The 19,413-nt window shown below is 40.8% G+C and overlaps 1 protein-coding gene across 2 annotated transcripts in view; it reads left to right on the top strand.

The window, feature by feature from the left end:
* The first annotated feature begins 14,380 nt into the window (after window positions 1-14,380).
* The window catches only part of MICU1 (mitochondrial calcium uptake 1), a 271,707-nt gene continuing 266,674 nt past the window's right edge, over window positions 14,381-19,413 (top strand). Inside the window, exon 1 of one of the 2 annotated variants that reach the window (XM_036734251.1) lies at window positions 14,381-14,500. The gene's annotated coding sequence lies outside the window, so the exon portion shown is untranslated. The remainder of the gene's footprint in view (window positions 14,501-19,413) is intronic. The other variant, XM_036734250.1, reaches the window with a different exon arrangement.

The raw sequence follows: 19,413 nt of genomic DNA, 5'->3' as shown, positions 1-19,413 counted from the left end.
ATTTTCACCTTTCACATTTACTCTTCGGTGTTTCTCCATCAAATGAGAAGAATCTAATTTACACATCAATTAAACTACTATTATTTAGGTTCTAAGCTAAGAGCTAAAAAGTCTCCTTTGGTTGCTGGAGTGAAAAGGAGTACCTGTCTCTTCAGAACTTTTTCTAAACTTAGGAACAATATGATTACATATAGTGGAAAATATATTCTTTATGAACAGCAGTCTAACTCAAATAATTCTGAACTTCAATGTGTAAAGAAGCTCCAGAAGAGGTAGAAACAGTAGGTCAAGCAAGATGAATAGCAAAAGCCAATTCTGGGCTTCTTAAGAGGCAAGTGCCATTGGTTCTGGTTCACTGTCTGTGTCCTAAATTCTACATTTTAAGCATGCTGAGAAAGTTATGGATTCCTTGAGGTGTTTTTGCTTTGATTTTCAAAAAGAGAAAAAGATCTTTAAGGCAGTTTCACTTCGCCTCGGGCAAAGCTAAGAGTAAGGAGAAGAAGCTTAACAGAGACAAGGGCAGGGAAGTCATAGCCTGGGAGACTAAATCCCTTACCTTGAACAATGTATAACATTCTTTTTAAAAAATTCAAAATTTATTTTATTTTCAATTCTGAATTCCCTTCTTCTCCCTCCCCTCCTCTACCCTTTGAGAAGACAAAAAAGTATAAATATATAGTCATAAAAGATAAATTTCTTCATTATCCATATCTAAAAAAAATAAAAAGAACAAAAATATGTTTCACTTTGCACTATCAGCCTCTCAGAGTCTTATCAGCTCTCTATCTGGATGTGGCCAGGATGTTTCTTCATGAGTCTTTTAGAATTGTGTTGATTAGCGTTACTAAGCCTTTAGAAGTTAATTATCTTTACAATATTGCAGATATTGTATAAATTGTTCTTCCAGTTCTCCTCACTTCACTTTGCATCAGTTCATATAAGTCTTCCTAGGTTTTTCTGAAACCATCCCCTTCATCATTTCTTACGGCATAATAGTATTCTATCACATTAATATACCATAACTATGATATATAGCTCAGCCTTTCCCCAACTGATAGGAATCTCCTTAGTTTTCAATTTTTTGCCATCACAAAAAGGGCTGCTATAAATATTTTTGTGTATATGGGTCCTTTTCCTTTTTCTTTGATCTCTTTGGGATATAAACCTAGTAGTAGAGGAGATAGACACACAAGCCTCATTCTCATCTGAATCAATTAAATGAGGAAAGAATACACAGATATATAGTCAAGTACAGAGATACATCTTACCCAAAAGGAAAGTAAATAAAACTAGGAGCTCTTTAAAAAAATAATAATAAAATAGATGAGCAATTAGCTAATTTGATTAAGAAAAAGAAAGAAAATCAAATTATCAGCATGAAAATAAAAAAGGTGAATTCACAACCAATGAAGAAGAAATAAAACAAATAATCACTGGGTCAAAGGGTATTCATAGTTTAGTAACTTTTGGGGCATAGTTCCAAACTGCTTTCTAGAAGGGTTGGACTAGTTTGTAGCTATACTAGTGTTAGGGCATTAATATACTTGTTTTCCCATGTTCTCTCCAGCATTTATAATTTCCTTTTTTTTGGTCATTTTACCCAATCTTAAGGGTGTGAGAAGGTACCTTGGAATTGTTTCAATTAGATTTCTCTAATTGTTAGTGATTTAGAGCACTTTAAAAATATGGTTATTGATAGCTTGCATTTCTTCCTTTGAAAATTGCCATTCACATTTATCAGTTGGGAAATGGCTTTTGTTCTTGTAACTTTGACTCAGTTCCCTATACATTTTAGAAATGAGACTTTTGTTAGAGAAATTTGCTGCAAAGATTCCCTGCTCCCAGTTTCCTGCTTTTTTCTAATTTTAGCTCACTGGTTTTTAAATGCAAAAGTTTCTTAATTTCATATAATCAGAATTACCTGTTTTACCTCCTGTAAACCTCTCTACCTCTTGTTTCATTATGAATTCTTCTAAAAAAAAAGAAAAATAAAATTTTAAAAAAGTATGATTCAATCTGCATTTAGACACCATCAATTCTTTCTCTGGGGATGGAGAGCATTTTTCATCACAAGTCCTTCAGAGCTCTCTTGGAACGTTGTATTGCTGAGAGTAGCCAAGTCATCCATAGTTGATCATCTTACAATATTGCTGTTACTTTGTACACAGTACATTTCACTTTGTGTCAGCCCATGCAAGTCTTTCCAGGTTTCTCGGAGAGCATCCTGCTCCATATATACTACTTATCATTCTAAAGAAAGCTCCATTTATTCATATACTTTCTAGGGTGCTTTTATTTTAAATAAGAACGGATGTTATATTTTGTCAGTTGTTTTCCCTATTAGATATTTAATATTTTCTTCTATGTTTTCAGTCTTTTGACTTTGTTTTACTATTTCTTGACATCTCATGGAGTCATTTACCTTCCATTTGATCAGTTCTAATGTTGAAGGAGTTATTTTCTTCAGTAAGGTTTTGTTCCCCTTTTTCCAAGCAGTTAATTTCTCTTTTCATATATTTTCCCCTAGTTCTTCTTGCCTCTTTTCCCATTCTTTTTTCTACATCTCTTAATTGGGGTTTTTTTTTAGGCAATCAGGGTTGAGTTGCCCAGGGTCTCATAGCTAGTAAGTGTCTGAGGCTGGGTTTAACTCAGGTCCTCCTGATACCAGGGCTGGTACTCTACCCACTGTACCACCTAGCTGCCCCTCAACTGGTTTTTAAAAAGATCTTTTAGCTCCTTCTTTAACTCTTGCTTATTTATTATTCTAGGAATTCTTATTGGACTTGTTTCTCAGCTGCATTTTTTCTCCTTTGAGGCTTTTCTTGCAGATGTTTTGTAGTCATTCTCTTCTTCTGTTTATACGTTGAGCTTTCTTGTCACCACCATTGCTCTTTATGGTAAGGTTCGTTTTTGTTTACTCATTCTTCCAGTCTGCTTTTTCGGACTTTATCTTATTGCTGGGTTCTGCACACTCTTTGGGGGGTAGGGAGTGGGAGAGGTGGGATGTCTGGACTGAGCTTCTGTCCTCTTTATGTCCTTCTATTTCTTTCACAGCTCCAGTTAGGGGCCTGAAAGCTTTCAGTTTACTCAAAGTGGTGTTATCCAGGGGGAGGTCTAAACACTGCCTTCCTGGTCTGAGTTCTGCTGGCTTGTTTCTGATTAGTAGTTTCAGCAGACTGCTGCTTGACTCTGCAACTATTGGCCTACTAGGAAGCTCTCCAGGTTCAGAGCTATTGAATTGCTGGCTTCCCTATGGTCTGGGATGCAGCTATTTGCTCCAAGGATCAGAGTTACCCACATAGTTGCAGTTTGCTTCTTGGAATTTGCTCTATGCTCAGTGCACAGCTGGGGCCAGTGCCCATCTCTCCCCTGGATTCATGACCCAGTACTGTGTGGCTGGTGACAGTACTACCAGATAGCACCTGTTCATGTACCCACTGCTCGCTCAGGGATCTCTTGGGATCTCTTTCTGTTGCCTTGTTTCAGCATTCTCTCAGTCTTTGGGTGCTGGAATACACCTTACCCCTGCTGCCACACACTCCTGGCCAGAACTCCTCCCCAGAATTTGCAGAACTCTCTGTCTCTGTCTCTCTCTGTCTCTCTAAGTTGCCCTGGGCTAGAAAAATGACTCACTGTGACTTCTTGGCTTTCTTGATCAGAATTCAGTGTGATACATTCTCTAGATCATAGCTGAGGAGGTGTGGGGGAAGAGCTAGACTCTAACGCTTCCTCTCATTCTGCCATCTTGTCTCTACTGAAATATGACATTCTATCCAAAAAAATAATTTCCTAAAGATGATAATGTGCATTCTGGTATTGTAACATAAACTTATATACTATAATATAAATCTATATACTGCCAATATGAACTGACCCTAAAAACTCGAATAAAGACTGATGGATAGAGGTAGATATGATAAAACAACAACTACAATATATGATTTTACATTTAAATTTCAAGTGTTTTAAGGGGCAGACACTGAGGGACTTCTTCCCAGGAAAGGTGATGGCTATCATTAACAGTCTCTGTGATGGAAAGCTATTTGTTAGATTAGCATTAACATAAAGACTGTCATTTTCCCAAGCATAAGTCTTTTAACCAAGTCTTTTGACTGGGTTCCCCGTTGAGAGATTTGGCACATTATTAAAGCTGGATTGACACTTTTATATAAAGAGCAGTTTATCTAATATTTATTTAAAGATCAGGTTCTGTACCATTGATTTAAGTATATTTCTTTAAGAAGAAACTTATATAACTTAAACTTTCACAACAGAAACTAATGAATGGCCTTTGAAAAGATCTATCTAATGATATCTAACAAATAGCACTTTAATCAATTAGTCAAGAAACATATATTAAGTACCTACTATGTGCCAAGCACTATGCTAAACAATACAGATACAAAAAGAGGGAAAAGACAGTCTTTGTCCTCAAGGACCTCACAGTCTAACAGGTTGTACAAATGAATATATACAAACAAGATTTTACATGTTTATACATATATACATATACACACAAACACACATAGAGGATAAATATATGTATTTATATATATTTACATTCATAAATATATACATATACACACATATCTTATATACACAGGATAAATAGGAAATAATTAACAAAGAGAAAGTGCCAGAATTAAGAAGGGCTAGGAAGGACTTCCTACAAAAGGTGAGATTTTAGATGGCATTTAAAGGAAGTCTAAGACTTGCAAATTGCTTTACACATATTCTCATTTGATCCTAATTCCCCTGTAAGATAGTATTATAATCATCTCCATTTTATAGATGAGGAAAATTGGGTCTAAGAGAGCTAAGTGATTTGCCCAAAGTCAAAAGCTAGTAAGTGTCTAAGATAGGATTTTAACCTAGATCTTCCTGACTAGGAGTTCTTAATGAACACAAAATTAATTTCATGTTTATGTATGGAGTGAAGGATTAAAGCAATTATCTACAATAATTCAAGTAAAACCTGCTTTCCTTGGAAATATTCGCATATTTAGCAAAGGTATTTTTGGGTCTTGTTTAATTCATCTGTATAAATTATCTACTTCACTTTACATATGTGAACACAGGATGAAAAACTAGTTTCTACCTACAAACATAAAAAAACTCTGTGATTTGGAATTAGAAATAATTTTGTTCTTTAAAAATTTTTTTACTGTAAGACAATCATTTCTTTTTTCTACAAGTATTCATTATCTCTCCTTTCCAATGCTTTCAATCAAACAATAAAAAATAAAATAAATAAACTGCTCATAACAAATATATACATAGTCCAGCCAAAGAAATTCCCATATTGGCCATGTCCAAAACCACATTTCATTCAGCATTTTAAGGTCTTTACTTCTTTGGCAGCAAGTGAGTGGCATCTTTAATCTTCAGTCCTCCAGACTGGAGGTTGATCATTGTACTGATCAGAATTCTAGTCTTTCAAAGTTATTTTTCCTCTATAACGTTGTCATATATTGTTCTCCTAGGGTTGCTCACTTCATTCTGCAATAAATCACCAGAAGTCTTTCTGATTTCCTCTGAAATGGTTCATTTTTGTTCTTTTTAAAAGCTATTTCCTTTCTGGTCGTAGCACATAGCAGTTAATCAAAGCAATTAGAAGAATTCATTTATATAGAACTTGAAAGGTCGATAAGGCATTTCCTCACAGCAACCCTTTGAGGTGGGTAGTAAAAACATCACTACTTCCATTTTACATGAGGAATCAAATTTAGGATTGGAAGACACCTTTAAAGATAGGATAATTGTCCAACCACCACATTTCACAGATGAGGAAAATGAGGTTGAGGTGGAAGGACTTGCCCAACATTACATGCTAATAAAAGGCAGAGCCAGGATTCAAATCTGACTTCAAGTTCAGTACTCTTCACTACACTGAACTGCTTTCCAAGAGAAAATATCTTACAACAAATACTAACAAATGCTAAGGAATCGTGGAAATAAAACAGCCAGTGTCAAATAAGTAGAATTTAATGCATTGACTGAATATTTGTCAGGGGAGGGGAGGGCGGGAAGTGGGGGAGAGAAGAAGAGAGAAGAGATGAGGAGCTTTTAATTTCTTAGACCTTAGCATGGAAAAAGGATTGCATTTCTTCCAGTGGCATATTCATTCAATAAACACCTTCACATCTCCAGGCATTTTAATCTTATTGATTATTTTTTTGTAATTTAGTAGCTTAGTCATTTGCATCTGGGACTTTTGACCATTATAGCAAATAAAGAGAAGAGAAAGTTTTTATCTTTTGAGGCTTTCATATTTATTTTACTATAATGACTTCAGGTTACAATTGGTAGGTAAGAATCCTCAAAGTGACAGCAATTATACATCATAATTCTCGAGAGAGCTACTTGGGGGCAATATCCTGAACAGAAATTTGTGATGAATTACATAGGGAATGGACTATTACACTAGATAAAGTAATCCATGGGAGTTTTAATGGAAACATAGGATGGCTCACAGAATTCATTTTTAAAGAAACTATTGAAGAGCTATAAAATGGAACTTTTTGCAGCAAAACACATTTGTAGTTGTGATTTATTATCAAGTGGTCCATTACTACCTTTCAGGTGAGATGGGCAGTGAGGGGCTCTAAAATTGCTTCAAGTAGGTATTACATTTTGTTTTAACAGCAAGAATTAAATTATGTATGTAGGTGTAATATCAATTAAGTTGGGACTTTTTTGCTGTTTTAGAATGATAAATTAAATGTCTTTGATTGAGCCTTACTAGGTACAAAGCCCCAGGCCCAAACCCCTATCTACTAGGTGCTAAGCCTATGTGGGCATGAAGCCCTCAGGGTCCTAAGGGGAGTTGCTAAGACCAGAGCCAATAGTAGGAACTTAAGTTCTGGTCTCTCAGATGACGTTTGATGACAGCTAAAGAGTGTATAAAAAGAGAGAACAGAGCTATTTGCAGAGGCTCTCACTCCTGAAGGAGTGTTAGTGTGGGACTCTGGGCAGCCACTCTAAGAGCCTCTGGGCTCGCCCAGATGTTGATACCTTCTTGGTAACTATGAATTGTATTTGGTCTGTTTATAATGTATGTTTGTAATTCGTTTGTATTTGCTCTGAAGTTCAGGGTGCTGGCTTTTTCCCCTGAACTAAGTGAATGATATTTGTATGTTGGATTGAAATAAGATTGTTAACCCCTTAATGTTGCTTTCCTTAGTAAAATGGATCAAAAGAACCTGTGCTGGCAGCGTTCTTGTTGTTGGGCTTGTGTTGGTCTTTCACCCCCACAGCAGCTGCTAGCCGAATTGTTGCAACAGTAGGAAAGGTGTTAGAAATGTTGTGTCCATTGATAACAAAGCTTTAGAATGACAAATGAGTTTCTGTCATTAAAGAAAGCTAAAAAAGAGATACTGCCCATGGGAGTAGTAGAGATCAAGTCAATCTGTATTACATAAAGCACTCAATACCTTAACACTCGGTAAGCATATACAAGATAATTCTGACCTGGAAGACCATAAGCCCTTTGAGTACTTTTGTGCTGTCCCCTTACATTCTTGATAGACATAGGGAGGGGCAATAGAAAGAATGCTAGGTTTGAAGTCAGAGGACCTAGGTTAAAATAGTGACTTGGCTACTTCCCAGTTGAAAAGGACCAAACATGAGTGGCAGGGCTGAGGGACTGGAGGTGGAAAGCAGCACTGAGGGTCTGATCTTGTCCCAGCTGGTGCAGAGCCATGAGACCCTCCAACATCTGACTCTACAAAAGGCAGGCACTCAGAGGCCCCCTCCCAGTGCACTGCTTTGTCATTCTAAACCTAACTGCCTGAATCGCTATTGAAGATAATTAAATAGCAAATAGGTGCATGGCAACAAATCCTCCTGGACAAGATTATGAATGACGATTTAGCTCATGACCACCCCTAGGAAGAAGTCATTCAGTACCAACCAAACTGCTCTCAGAAGAGTTGACAACTTGTAATTGAGTACAGAGCCTTACCGTAGAGAGATGACATCCTCCCAGTCTCTCAGGCTTGCAACCTACGAGTCATCCAGGACTCCTTACTATTTCTCACCCCCCACATCTAGGCTGTTGCCAAGGTCTATGGATTTCACCTATGCAACATCCCCTCAATACACTCCCTTCTCTTCTCTGATTCTGCTACCATCTTGGTACAGGCCCTCATTACCTCACATCTTGATTACTGCAATAGCCTGCTGGTGGCTCTGCCTGTCTCAAGTCTCTCCCCACTCCAATCCATTTTCCATTCAGCCACTAAAATGATTTTCCTAAAATGCAGGTCTGATTATGCCACCCCACCCCCTGCTCAATAAACTTGAGGGACTTCCTGTTGCCTACAGGTGCAAATATAAAATGCTCTGTTTGGCTTGTAAAGCCAAACTGTAAAGCCACTGGTCCTCTTAGGTCCAGTGACACTGTCCTGGCTGTTCTACCAATAAGACATTCCATGTCTTGGCTCCAGGAATTTTCTCTCTCTGTCTTCCATTCCTGGAATGCTCTCCTTCCTCAGCTCCAACTGCTGACCTCCTTGGCTTTCTTTAAGTCACCAACTAAAATCCTACACTTCTACAGGAAAACTTCCCTTACTCCTCTTAATTCCAGTGATATCTCTCTTAAAATTAATTCCTATTTATCCTGTATCTAGTTTGCTTTGTATATACTTGTTTTCATGTTGTCTCCCCCATTAGACTGTAAACTCCTTGAGGGCAGGACTGTCTTTTGCCTCCTTTTGTATCTCCCAGTGCTTAGCATAGTGCCTGGCACATAGGAGGTTAATAAACGTTCATTGATTGGTTGTAAAAAAAAAAAGAAAGAAAAGGACCAAACACTCAGGCCTCACATGGCCCACAACCCTTCTAAGTGGAGCAGAACCTGATTAAAATGTAACTGGGAAATATCTAATAAAATAAACGAGAATAAAATAAAACACAGATAATATTACATTTTAAAACTGTCAATATGTGGCCTGCAGTTAGCTTTATGTACAGTTTAGTGGCCCCCATTTCCATCTGTTTGACACCACTGAACTACATGGCCTTCAAGATCTCATCTAGCTCTTGATCTAAGATCCTACGGAATCTGTCCACAAGATGTCAAGAAATTTTATGAAAAGTGAAGTTTTCAGTCAAATCAGTTATTTGTTTCACATCAAATTAATCTACCATAGTTTGAATTAAGGTAGTTTTTTTCTTAAAGCTCAATTCAATCAGTCTGGTTTATGCGAAGCTGCCTCCTCCACAGCATGATTCTAGAGGAATATATAATAATAAATGAAAATGTCCCCTACTGGTTTTAAATTGCATTAATACCTACCATTTGGGTTAAGGTATTGACTCCATAAATTCTCTCTAAAATATATATATATATATATATATATATATATATATATAATTTAGAAAGGTAGATAAAGCATTAGTACACCCCAGATGAATGACTTTTCCCTATCATATAGCCCTAAAGAGAAAGAAATAAGACCTCAGAGCCATGGTTTCCAAGCTTTTCAAGTATTAATACCACTTTCTAATATAAAAAAATTTGATGCCCCCCCCACATATTGATAGTTGTACTGTTGATTGAAAAAATACTGGACAAAAAGCTGCTTAGTAACACTTTTAGATGAATTTGTATTTTATTCATTATAACATCTACATGCATTTGAAAAAATAATATACATACATGTAAAATATATTGGCTATCTGGTCTATAGAAGTTATTTTTGCTTTATTTTAATGAGTCATTTGACGAGATGGATACCTTGGAAATAACACTGAAATACTTCAAGGCTCACTTTATCTTTTATGCACAGGTTGGGCACCACTGACCTGGAGAATGGAGTACTAATAGGAAGTTAAGGAGGCAGGCATAGGGTGGGCACCATAATTCAGGATCAGGGCAACATAAGGGTGAAAGGGGTTTAAAGAGGAGGGAAGTTATCAAAAAAGGTGGTAGCCAATTTCAAGGTCATAGAGTGGATAGAAGCATCTAGTTCATATTTTTACCTAAAGTTAGTCCAATCTACCTTTATCTCTACTGATAGTATTCCCTCAACATTTCTTCAAAGTATTTGCTGAATATGCTTTTTGATTCTAAGTTTTGAATAATATATTTTTTAAAATTAAGAAAACAATACCTACTTAAAATTTGAATCTCTCAGGGACAGTTTCATGTTTGTCTTTGTATCCCGAGTGCAGAGTACACACATATTAAATAAATGCTTACTGAAATGAAATTTGTGAAAACCATGGGTGAAGAGTGCCCTTTATTGCTAGTAGGATGCATTGAGCTGCTCGGGAGATCTCCTTTTAAGAGGAAATTGCCCTTTCTTTCCAAGACTAAGCCCTTTACCTCTTTCTACTCCCTCCTATCTCCTCTATAATGCTTTTTGACCTTCTTCTATTAGTCAACCCTGATTCTCTTTATTATCTCCAATGGTTACCTTCCCTTGGCATGCAAACAAACAGGATCAGGCTGCCCCTGTCCTTTCATGAAAATACCCTGTCAGCTACTTACCCTGTCAGATAATAAATGTCTTCACTTCCTCATCACCCATTTATTCCTCATCCCCTTGCAATTTAGGTTCCATTACCACCACTTTATTCAAACCGGTTTTTCCAAGGCCACCAATGACCTCCTATTGTTAAATCCAGTGGTCTTTTTTCTCTTCTTTCTTCTGTGACCTCTCTGTAGCATTGAACCCCGTGGTTCCCTCTTTCTTTCTTCAAACTTCCTCCTCTCTTCACTTGTGACACTACTCTCATGGTCCACCTTCTACCTAAGCCTTCAGTCTCTTTTGCCGGTTAATCATCTTCCTGATCCTTAAATGTAGGTACTCCCAAGGTTCTGTCTTCCGCTCGCAAAGTTTTATTTCTGAGTAAACTCAGTCACTCTCATGGTTTCAATTTCCTACCTCTATGCTATGACTCCCCTATATATATTTCTGCTTTAATCTTTTCTCAGATCTCCAGAACCATCATTTCCAACTGCTTACCGGATATCTCTTACCAGGATGAAAAACTGAATTCCTTTTCTCCCCCCAAAACCTGCACTTAGCATTTAAAAAAAAAATAGGCATCAGCACTCTCCCAGTTAACCAAGATCAAACCCCTGGAATCTTTTTTTTTCATTTCTTTTATCCCCAACATCCAATCAATTGCTATGCTTTGCCTATCATAGTGTGGCACTATCTCTTTCATTTCTTCCTTACACTCCAAACACCCTAACTCAGGCCATCATTATCTGACCTTTATACTTTTAATAGCTTTCTACTTAGTTTCTCCTCTCTAATTCTTCTTTTCTTCTACCACCTAAGCAATATTCCTAGCACATCCTTTTATTGAGCTTCTTCACTTAAAAACCTTTAGCAGCTCTCAATTGCTTATCATAAATTCCTAATCAATTAAAAAAAACCCATTGATTAAGCACCTACTAAGTGGCAAGCACTATGCTGGTCACAAGAGATGTTAAAAAAAAAGTATGATCAAGTGCCTCCTCTGAAGGAGTTTGTGTTCTACTGGAGCACTAACAATTTGGGGGACCAGGAAAGGCCTCCCAAAGGAAGTGGCATTTGAGCAGAGATTAGAAGACAGTGAAGTTTCCAAAAGGCGGTGGTGAGTAGATTGCATTCCAAGCAAAGCGGGGGTGGAGGTTGGGCATGAGAGGGATGGGTACAGAGGTGGGAAGACAGAATGTAGTGCATAGGGAACAGTAGGTAGACCAGTTTGGCTGGAGGATAGGGTGCATGAGAGGAAGTGATGTGATCAAGCTGCAAAGATTGGGAAGTGATGTGCAATCAGGCTGAAAAGATTGGATAAAGCCAGATGGTCAAGGGTTTTCAAATAAAACAGGGGAGTTTGTATTGTATCCTAAAGGCAATAGGGAACCAGAGAGGCTTGGGAAATAGTAGCACCTCCCAGACCATTGGCTGTGCTTCCAGTGTGAACCCTGAAACCATCACTAAGCAGGTCAGCCAACCTCAACACCATTCACTGACCAACTCTCAAGGATGCATAGGTAAACCCAAAAGCCTCAGGAATAGGAGTACCCCTAAAACCAGTGCCCTGTTTACATTTCAGCAACCCTTGTGGAGACATGCCCTGACAACTGGCTCTGTGGGTGCTGTAGCTCTAGCCTTCTCCCCAGCCATAGTTAATGAAGACCCAGAAAAAAAAGTTCTTCCCACTAAAGTCCTCGGCAGTTACATTGCTCAGCCAGAAATAGATACGGATTTATCCATAGAAATGACACTAAAGAAGATGCATTAATTACTATCTGCTTTGCTGCTGAACGTAAGGACCACGGAATCTTTCCATCTGTCTTGCAACTGAAACCTGCCATATATGTTGTCTCCTCCACCAAAATGTGAGCTCCCTGAAAGGCTGGAACTCTTTTATATTTGTATCCCTAGGACTTAGCAGTCTTTGTATAAAGTAAGCTCTAATAGATGCTTTTTTACATTTATTTATTTATTCACTCATTCTTGAGCAGAGGAGTGACATGGTCAGACCTTCATTTTAGGAGAATCAATTTGGTAGCTGTTTAGAGGATGGATTGGAAAGGGGAGAGAGAATGTTGGGAAATCAATTAAAGGGCTATTGTAAAAGTCCAGGCAAGAAGCAGTTACAGTCGATACGCAAGTGATTATGTCATGAGTAGAGAAAGGGACAAATGAAAGAGATAATGAAGAGACTTGGCGACTGATGAATATGGGGATGAAGGTGAAGAGTTGTGGCTGTGAATGAGAAGAATGATGACTTCAAAAGAAATAGAGAAGTTAGAGTACGTTTAGAAGGAAAGGTAACAAGTTCTATTTTGTATGTGGTGAGTTTGAGAAGCCTATGGGACATCCAGGCAGAGAGGTCTAGCAGGCAGCTAGAGATGCAGAACTGGAGGTCTGGAGGAAGGGTAGATGTGTAGATTTCGGAATCGTAAGAAAATTGAGGGAGCTAGGTGGCAGCCGATAGAGCATCAAGCCTGAAGTCAGGAAAATTTGAGTTCAAATCCAGCCTAAGACACTAAGTATCTGTGTGACCCTGGCTGAGTCATTTAACTCTGTTTGCCTCAGTTTCCTCATCTGTAAAATGAACTGGAGAAGAAAATGGCAAACCACTGCAGGATCTTTGCCAAGAAAACCCCAAAAGGGGTCATAAAGAGTAGGATATGACTGGAAATGATGGAACAACAGCATATAAAGATGACGGCTGAATTTATGGGAGCTAAAGAGATCACCAAAAAAAGCAAGGGTGTAGAGAAAAAGAAAGCCTAGAATGGAAACCTGGAGTATACTCTGGGGGTACAACCTCAGAGACATTGATGATAACCATTCAAAGCAGACTGAGAAGGATCAGACCTATAGGAAGAGAACCATGATAGAGCAGAATCACAGAAAGGAAGGGAAGGTTTGGCTCCAAGATACCTTTTCAGCCTTTTTTTATACTCCCCCTTCACTTCCTTTATATTCCAGCCATAGTAGACTGTTTCCATGGGCTCCTGTTCCCTTGTGCCCTCGCCCTTCTCCATTCCTTTGCTTACGCCATCTCCTATGCCTGGAAAGGACTCAACAAACCCAACAAAATACCTACTCATTCACTTTTGGTTTGTTGAGCTTACCCCTTTTCTTACAGGTTCAATCAAGTGTTATGTCTTCCCTCCCCTTCCAAGTCAATATCTCATTCCTCAAACTCCTGGCGCCATTTTGCCCTTCACACATACACCTCCCTTCTCCGCATAGTCTTCCTTCCTTCTTGGAGGTAAGTACTTGGACTAAGCTGGCATCACCTCAGTCACGTGGCACACAGCTGGCATTTAATTGTGTGCCTTAATGGACCCTGATTCCTAGTATCTGGGGAGCAGGTTTCTACCTGCGGTTGGGCCTTTTCTCTGCTGGTCCCCATGCCTGGGGTGCTGCCTCCTGGATTCCTTTAAGCTCCACTCAAAATTCCATCTACTAGAGGAAGCCTTCCGCAAGCCCTTCCCGCCTAAGTATTTGCTATTGCTCCGGTCTGGAGATGGTTTGCACGTAGTTGTTTGCCGGTGTCTTCCGGTTAGACTGTAAGCTCCTCGAGGGCAGGCCCTGTCTTTGGCCTCCGTCTGTATCTCCAGGGCTTAGAACAGTGCCTGGCACACAGTAGGTGTGTAATCAGTGTTTACTGACTATCAATAAAGAGGTGATAACGTCGGAGGGTGGTGGGGAGAGTTGCTTCTCTGACGGGTATTACCCGTGTGGCTCTGGGCTTCTGGGGAGTACGGGCGGGAGGGGAGGGCGGGATGCCTTCTTCCGCCCCGGAGCCTCGGCTCCGCTGGGTACCCAAGCACGCTCCCGGGCTCCGCTGTCAGGAGGCCCCGGCTTTCCCGCCATGCGGCGGGCCCCGCCCCCGTCCCGACGGCCCCCGCGGCCGCAGAGTCACGTGAGCGCGAGCCGCCGCGGGCCGGGCTCCTCTGTCCCGGAGCAGCGGCGGCCGCAGCTCTATGGTCTCCTGAGGAGTCCCCCGCCGGGGAGCGGGCGAGACGCGAGGACGGGTGAGTGAGGGAGCAGGAGGGGGCCGGCGACGTCCTCTCCTCCGTCCGTGAGAGAGGAAGAGGGGGCGACGGAGCCAGGGAGGGAGAGAGGGATCGAGGGAGGTTTCCGTGCCTGTCGCCGTTGCCGTCTTTGCCGGCCTCGCCCGGGACCGGGACTGCTTACCCGCCCCCTGCCCCGCCGCGCCGCCTGGGGGCGCTGCCGCCGCAGCCGCCGCCGCAAACCCCGCCCACCGGGAAAGGGGCGGTCTGGAGGCGGAGCCACTCCCCTCTGGGCGGCCCGCTGGTGGGCCTCGGGCGCTGTTTGCGGTGGTTTCTAGCCGGCTGTTGACCCGGGGAGGGGCGCTGAGATCCCCGCGGGGTGGGGGTTTGTGGAGGCGTCGGAAGAACCGGCAGGTGGGGCTCGGTCCTCTAGAACTTACCAAGCACCTACTACGTGCCGGGAGCCGGGGAGCACAGCGTCCCGCGGCGCCGGCTCGAAGGGGTTGCAGCGGGTGGCTTGTCCCTGGGGGCTGGAAGGGAACCAACCTGGGAGGTGGCCGAGACCCCCCAGGGGTGGGGGGGGCGGAACCAGCCGCGGAAATGCCCCGAGTCTGGAGTCCGGAGGTGAAAGTGACTTGGTGGAGGGGGCTCGTGTTGGGAGAGTCGGCCGCGCCGTAGTCCTCAAGCCAGGCTCGGAGCCCCTCTTTGCTCCCCACTAACTTGTGTCCTCCGATCCCCCCACCCTCACCCCCGAGCCTCTGTAAGGTGGGGGAGAGGCTTGGACTTGACGGCCTAGGTCTCTTCCAACTCTAGATCTGTGATCAGACAAAACATCTTTTCTTCTGTTTCCTAGCCTCCTTCCTGTCTCTTTCACAAGACACTGTAGTTATCTCCCCACTCCAGACATTTGCACCGGCGGGCCCCCAGGCCTGGAATCCTCTCACTTACTTACTTACTGACTCCTGACTTGCCTGGCTTCCTTTGAGTCCCAGCTAAAACCCCCAGCCCGCTACGAAAAGGTTTTCCTGAACTCCTCTAATACTACCAGTAATAGTTAGCATGTGTATATGACACTTTGAGATTTGCAGAGCTCTTCACAAACATTTCATTTGATCCTCACAACAACCCAGGGAAGTAGGTACTGTTATTACCCGTTTTTAACAATTGAGGAAACTGAGGCAAACACAAATTAAGTGACTTGCCCAGGGTCTGAGGTTGTTTTTGAACTCATCTTCCTCAAGTCCAGCATACTCTATCCCCTCCACCACCTACCTGCCCTCCGTCTGTGATTATCACCAATTTACCTAGTACATATCTGGTGTGTACATCGTTTTGTGCATAGTTTCCCCTGTTAGACCTATAATGGATTAAGGGAAATTTAACACTTTGAGGTCAATTCAGGGCAACTACTTTGCTTTCCCCAAAAATGTTTCCTAATGTTCACAGAATAGAAAATTGGTCTGACCTAGTGTGGTATGTCTCATGATCATACCATGCTATTAACTGATCATTTATTCTTATGAAAGACCTAATTGGAATCTAAAACTGTCTAATCCCATGTTACTTCCTTATGTCCTGATATTTTCTCTATAGCAGTAAAATTCTGTCCCTTCCACTGAAGGCAGGAAGAAGAGGTGCTGGAACAAACTCTGCTGTCATTTCAATTCCTTCACAACTTAGCTTCAAACTATCTTTCCAGGTTGATTATTCGTTACTCCTTATGCACTAACTCTAGTTCCAGCCAAACCAGACCCCTTGTTGTTTCCAGTGTACAACATCCCATCTCCCACCTCCACACCCTTTGCACAAGCTGTTTGTTCCCTACATCTCTTTTACTCTCATTGCTTTCCTCTGACTCTGGAAAGTCCCTAGCTCCTATAAGAGCTCATTTCAAGGGTTACCTATTGGAAGAGGCCTTTCCTGATTCCTCCTGCTACTACCTCACCTTGACATTGTTTAAGGCCCTTCACCTTTCCGGTGTTTTGGTGTCATCTGTAAAATATGGTGTTGGACTAGAAAATCTCTAAGATCCTATGAATAACTGAAGAGGTTCTTGATTTTAGCCTATGCAAACCAGAAATCCCTTCTATTCCCTCGATAGTTTTAGTTGGGCTTGTTTGTCCACAGTTCTTGTTAATCACAGTTTCTTGACACACTGTGCCAGGGTTTTGTATGGTATTTGAGGTGTGGGCACGCCCTTATTTTGTGTCAAAGTCGGATAATATTTTCTAGTTTGCTTCCCTCTGTGCTAGTGATGTCAAGCCATTTGACTTTTTGATTTGCATCATCAAATTCCAGCTCAGGAATAAAATTTAGACAAATTTCTGAAATTATTCATGAGAAGATTTAGCCTGTTGTTGGTTAGTTCTTAGTACAGGTGATGCCAAGGCTACAGGTTCATTGTCTGTGTGGGCCAGTTCTTTTTCTTTTGTTTGATAGTTTGGGCTGATGTCAGGTCTCCCCATTCCAGTCCATCCTCCACACAGATGCTAAAGTGATTTTCCTAAGGTATAGGTCTGATCGTATTTCTCCCCTACTGGAGCTGGAATGGCTCCATGTTGCTTTTAGGATCATACAAACTCCTTTGACTAGTACAACCCCCTCATAAGCTGACCCAGCTTGTTTGTCCAGCTTTGTCTATACTGTATTCCTGGTTCCAGTCAGACTGGCCTGGTGTTTCTTGCACAAAGTACTCATATCACCCATCTCTCTGCCTTGGTACGGGCTGCCCCCAAACCTGAGATTCACTTCTTGCTCATCTCTGCCTCTTCACATCATCTCTGTCTAGTTTCCTTCAAGACTCAGCTGAAATGTGTCCTTTGAGAGGCTTTTTCTGACCCATGTAGTTACTATTGCCCTGCTGCCCAGTTACCTTGTTTATGCTTGTAGCTATAGTTTGTTGCATTATGGATACTAATAACTAGAATTTGTTTAGCACTTTACAGTGCAGAGCATTTTACATACATTTTCTCATTTGATCCTCACAATATCCTGTGAAGTAGATGCTTTTATTGTCCCCATCTTACAAATAGAGAAACAGGCTGAGGGGTGAAGTGTCTTGGCCGGTCACCCAGCTAGTAAGTGTCTGAGGCAGGACCCGAATTTGGGTCTTTCTGTCTCCAAGTCCAGCACTCTCTCCGCTGAGCCACCAAGCTGCTGATAAGATGGAAGCTCTGGAGGGCGGGGGCTCTTTGATTTTTGTCTTTGTATCCCAAGGCCCTAGCCAGCATTAGTCCCTGACACATAGTAGGTACTTCATAAATATTTTGGTTGATTGAGTTGTGAGACTGTAAAAATGTTTGCTGTGAAATATGACTTGTGAAAGCCTACCTGCTCACCTGATTGAGTTGTGAGACTGTAAAAATGTTTGCTGTGAAATATGACTTGTGAAAGCCTACCTGCTCACTTTTGATATCTTTGTCATGGATGACCTCGATCTGTGTGTAGATTGTTATCATAACTCCTTTGTGTAGTTTAGAAAGTAGACATACAATCAAGACTTATTAATATTTTGGCTGCCTTTTTTGCCAACAAGTTCTGAGATTTTTTCCATGCCTTTGTCATATCTACCCTCAATGACCTCAAAATCGTGTTGGTTCTAATCCAGACCTTCTTACTTTCTTGATACTTGGTTTAGTCCACCTGTTCTGTTTTCTGCAGTTCTTTTCCATGTTGTGAAAAAAGCACATCTGGGATCATAATATTATTATATTTTATATATATATATATATATATGTGTATATATATATACTTAGGAAAAGTCTCCTTTTTTCCCTCTTCCATCCCTCTAACCCCCTAATTGAGAGCAGCTGTGTGGCCCAGGACAAGTCGCTTAACCCTTGTCTGCCTCAGTTTCCTCATCTGCAAAATGGGGATAATAATAGCACCCATCTCCCAGGGTTTGAGGATCAAATGAACTATCTGTGAAGTGCTTAGCACAGTGCCTGGCACTTAATAGGCGCTCAATAAATGCTTATTTCCTTCCTGTCCATCTTTGGGACATATGCCTAGGGTAGTATCACTGTGTCAAAGGCTGTGCACAGCTTATTGATTTTTAAGCTATAGTTCCAAATTGCTTTCCAGTGTGGTTGGCCCCCTTCACAGCTCAACAGTTGGTGTCTTAGTGTCTGTCCTTCCTCAGCCCCTGCAACAATTGTCTTTTTCCCCATTTTGTCATCTTTGCCAATCTGATAAATATAAGATAAAAATCTCAGAGGTGTTTGACTCCCCCGTTTTATTAATGATTTGGAGCAGTTTTTCATATAGTTAATGATAGCCTGCATTTCTTCTATTGGAAACTTCCTGTTCCTATTCTTTGACCATATATCTTTTGGGGAACTGATCAGGTTCTTCATAGGATCTCTCTTCTTCCTCATCCTCTGCAACCAGTTTTGGCACTTAAACTTCATTTGTCTTCAAACAGTTGTCTTTCTTGCAAATAATTATCTTGGGCACTGAGAAAAGAGATGACCAAATGTTCCACAAAATAATGTTTCTTACTGCCTTTGGAGGATACATGAAAAAAACAATTCTTTTTTTTTTTTAAGTAAAAAAAGTATATTTCAATTGGTATTCAGACACCATCAGTACTTTTTTTGGGGATAGATAGCATTTTTTATAAGTCTTTCAGACTTGTCTTAGATCCTTGTATGGCACAGAATAGCTAAGTCATTCACAACTGATCATCTCACAATATTGCTGCCATTTTGTATACAGTGCATTTTACTTTGAATCTGCTCCTGTAAGTCTTTAAAGATTTTCCTGAGAGCATTCTGCTCATTATTTCTTTTTATTTATTTATTTAATTTATTTAATATATTTAGTTTTCAGCATTGATTTTTCACAAGAGTTTGAATTACAAATTTTCTCCCCATTTCTACCCTCCCACCCACTCCAAGATGGCATCACACACACACACACACACACACACACAC

This window comes from Trichosurus vulpecula, chromosome 8 (genome assembly GCF_011100635.1).
Source record: "Trichosurus vulpecula isolate mTriVul1 chromosome 8, mTriVul1.pri, whole genome shotgun sequence".
Classification (NCBI taxonomy): Eukaryota; Metazoa; Chordata; class Mammalia; order Diprotodontia; family Phalangeridae; genus Trichosurus; species Trichosurus vulpecula.
This window is presented reverse-complemented; position numbering and strand designations above follow the sequence as displayed.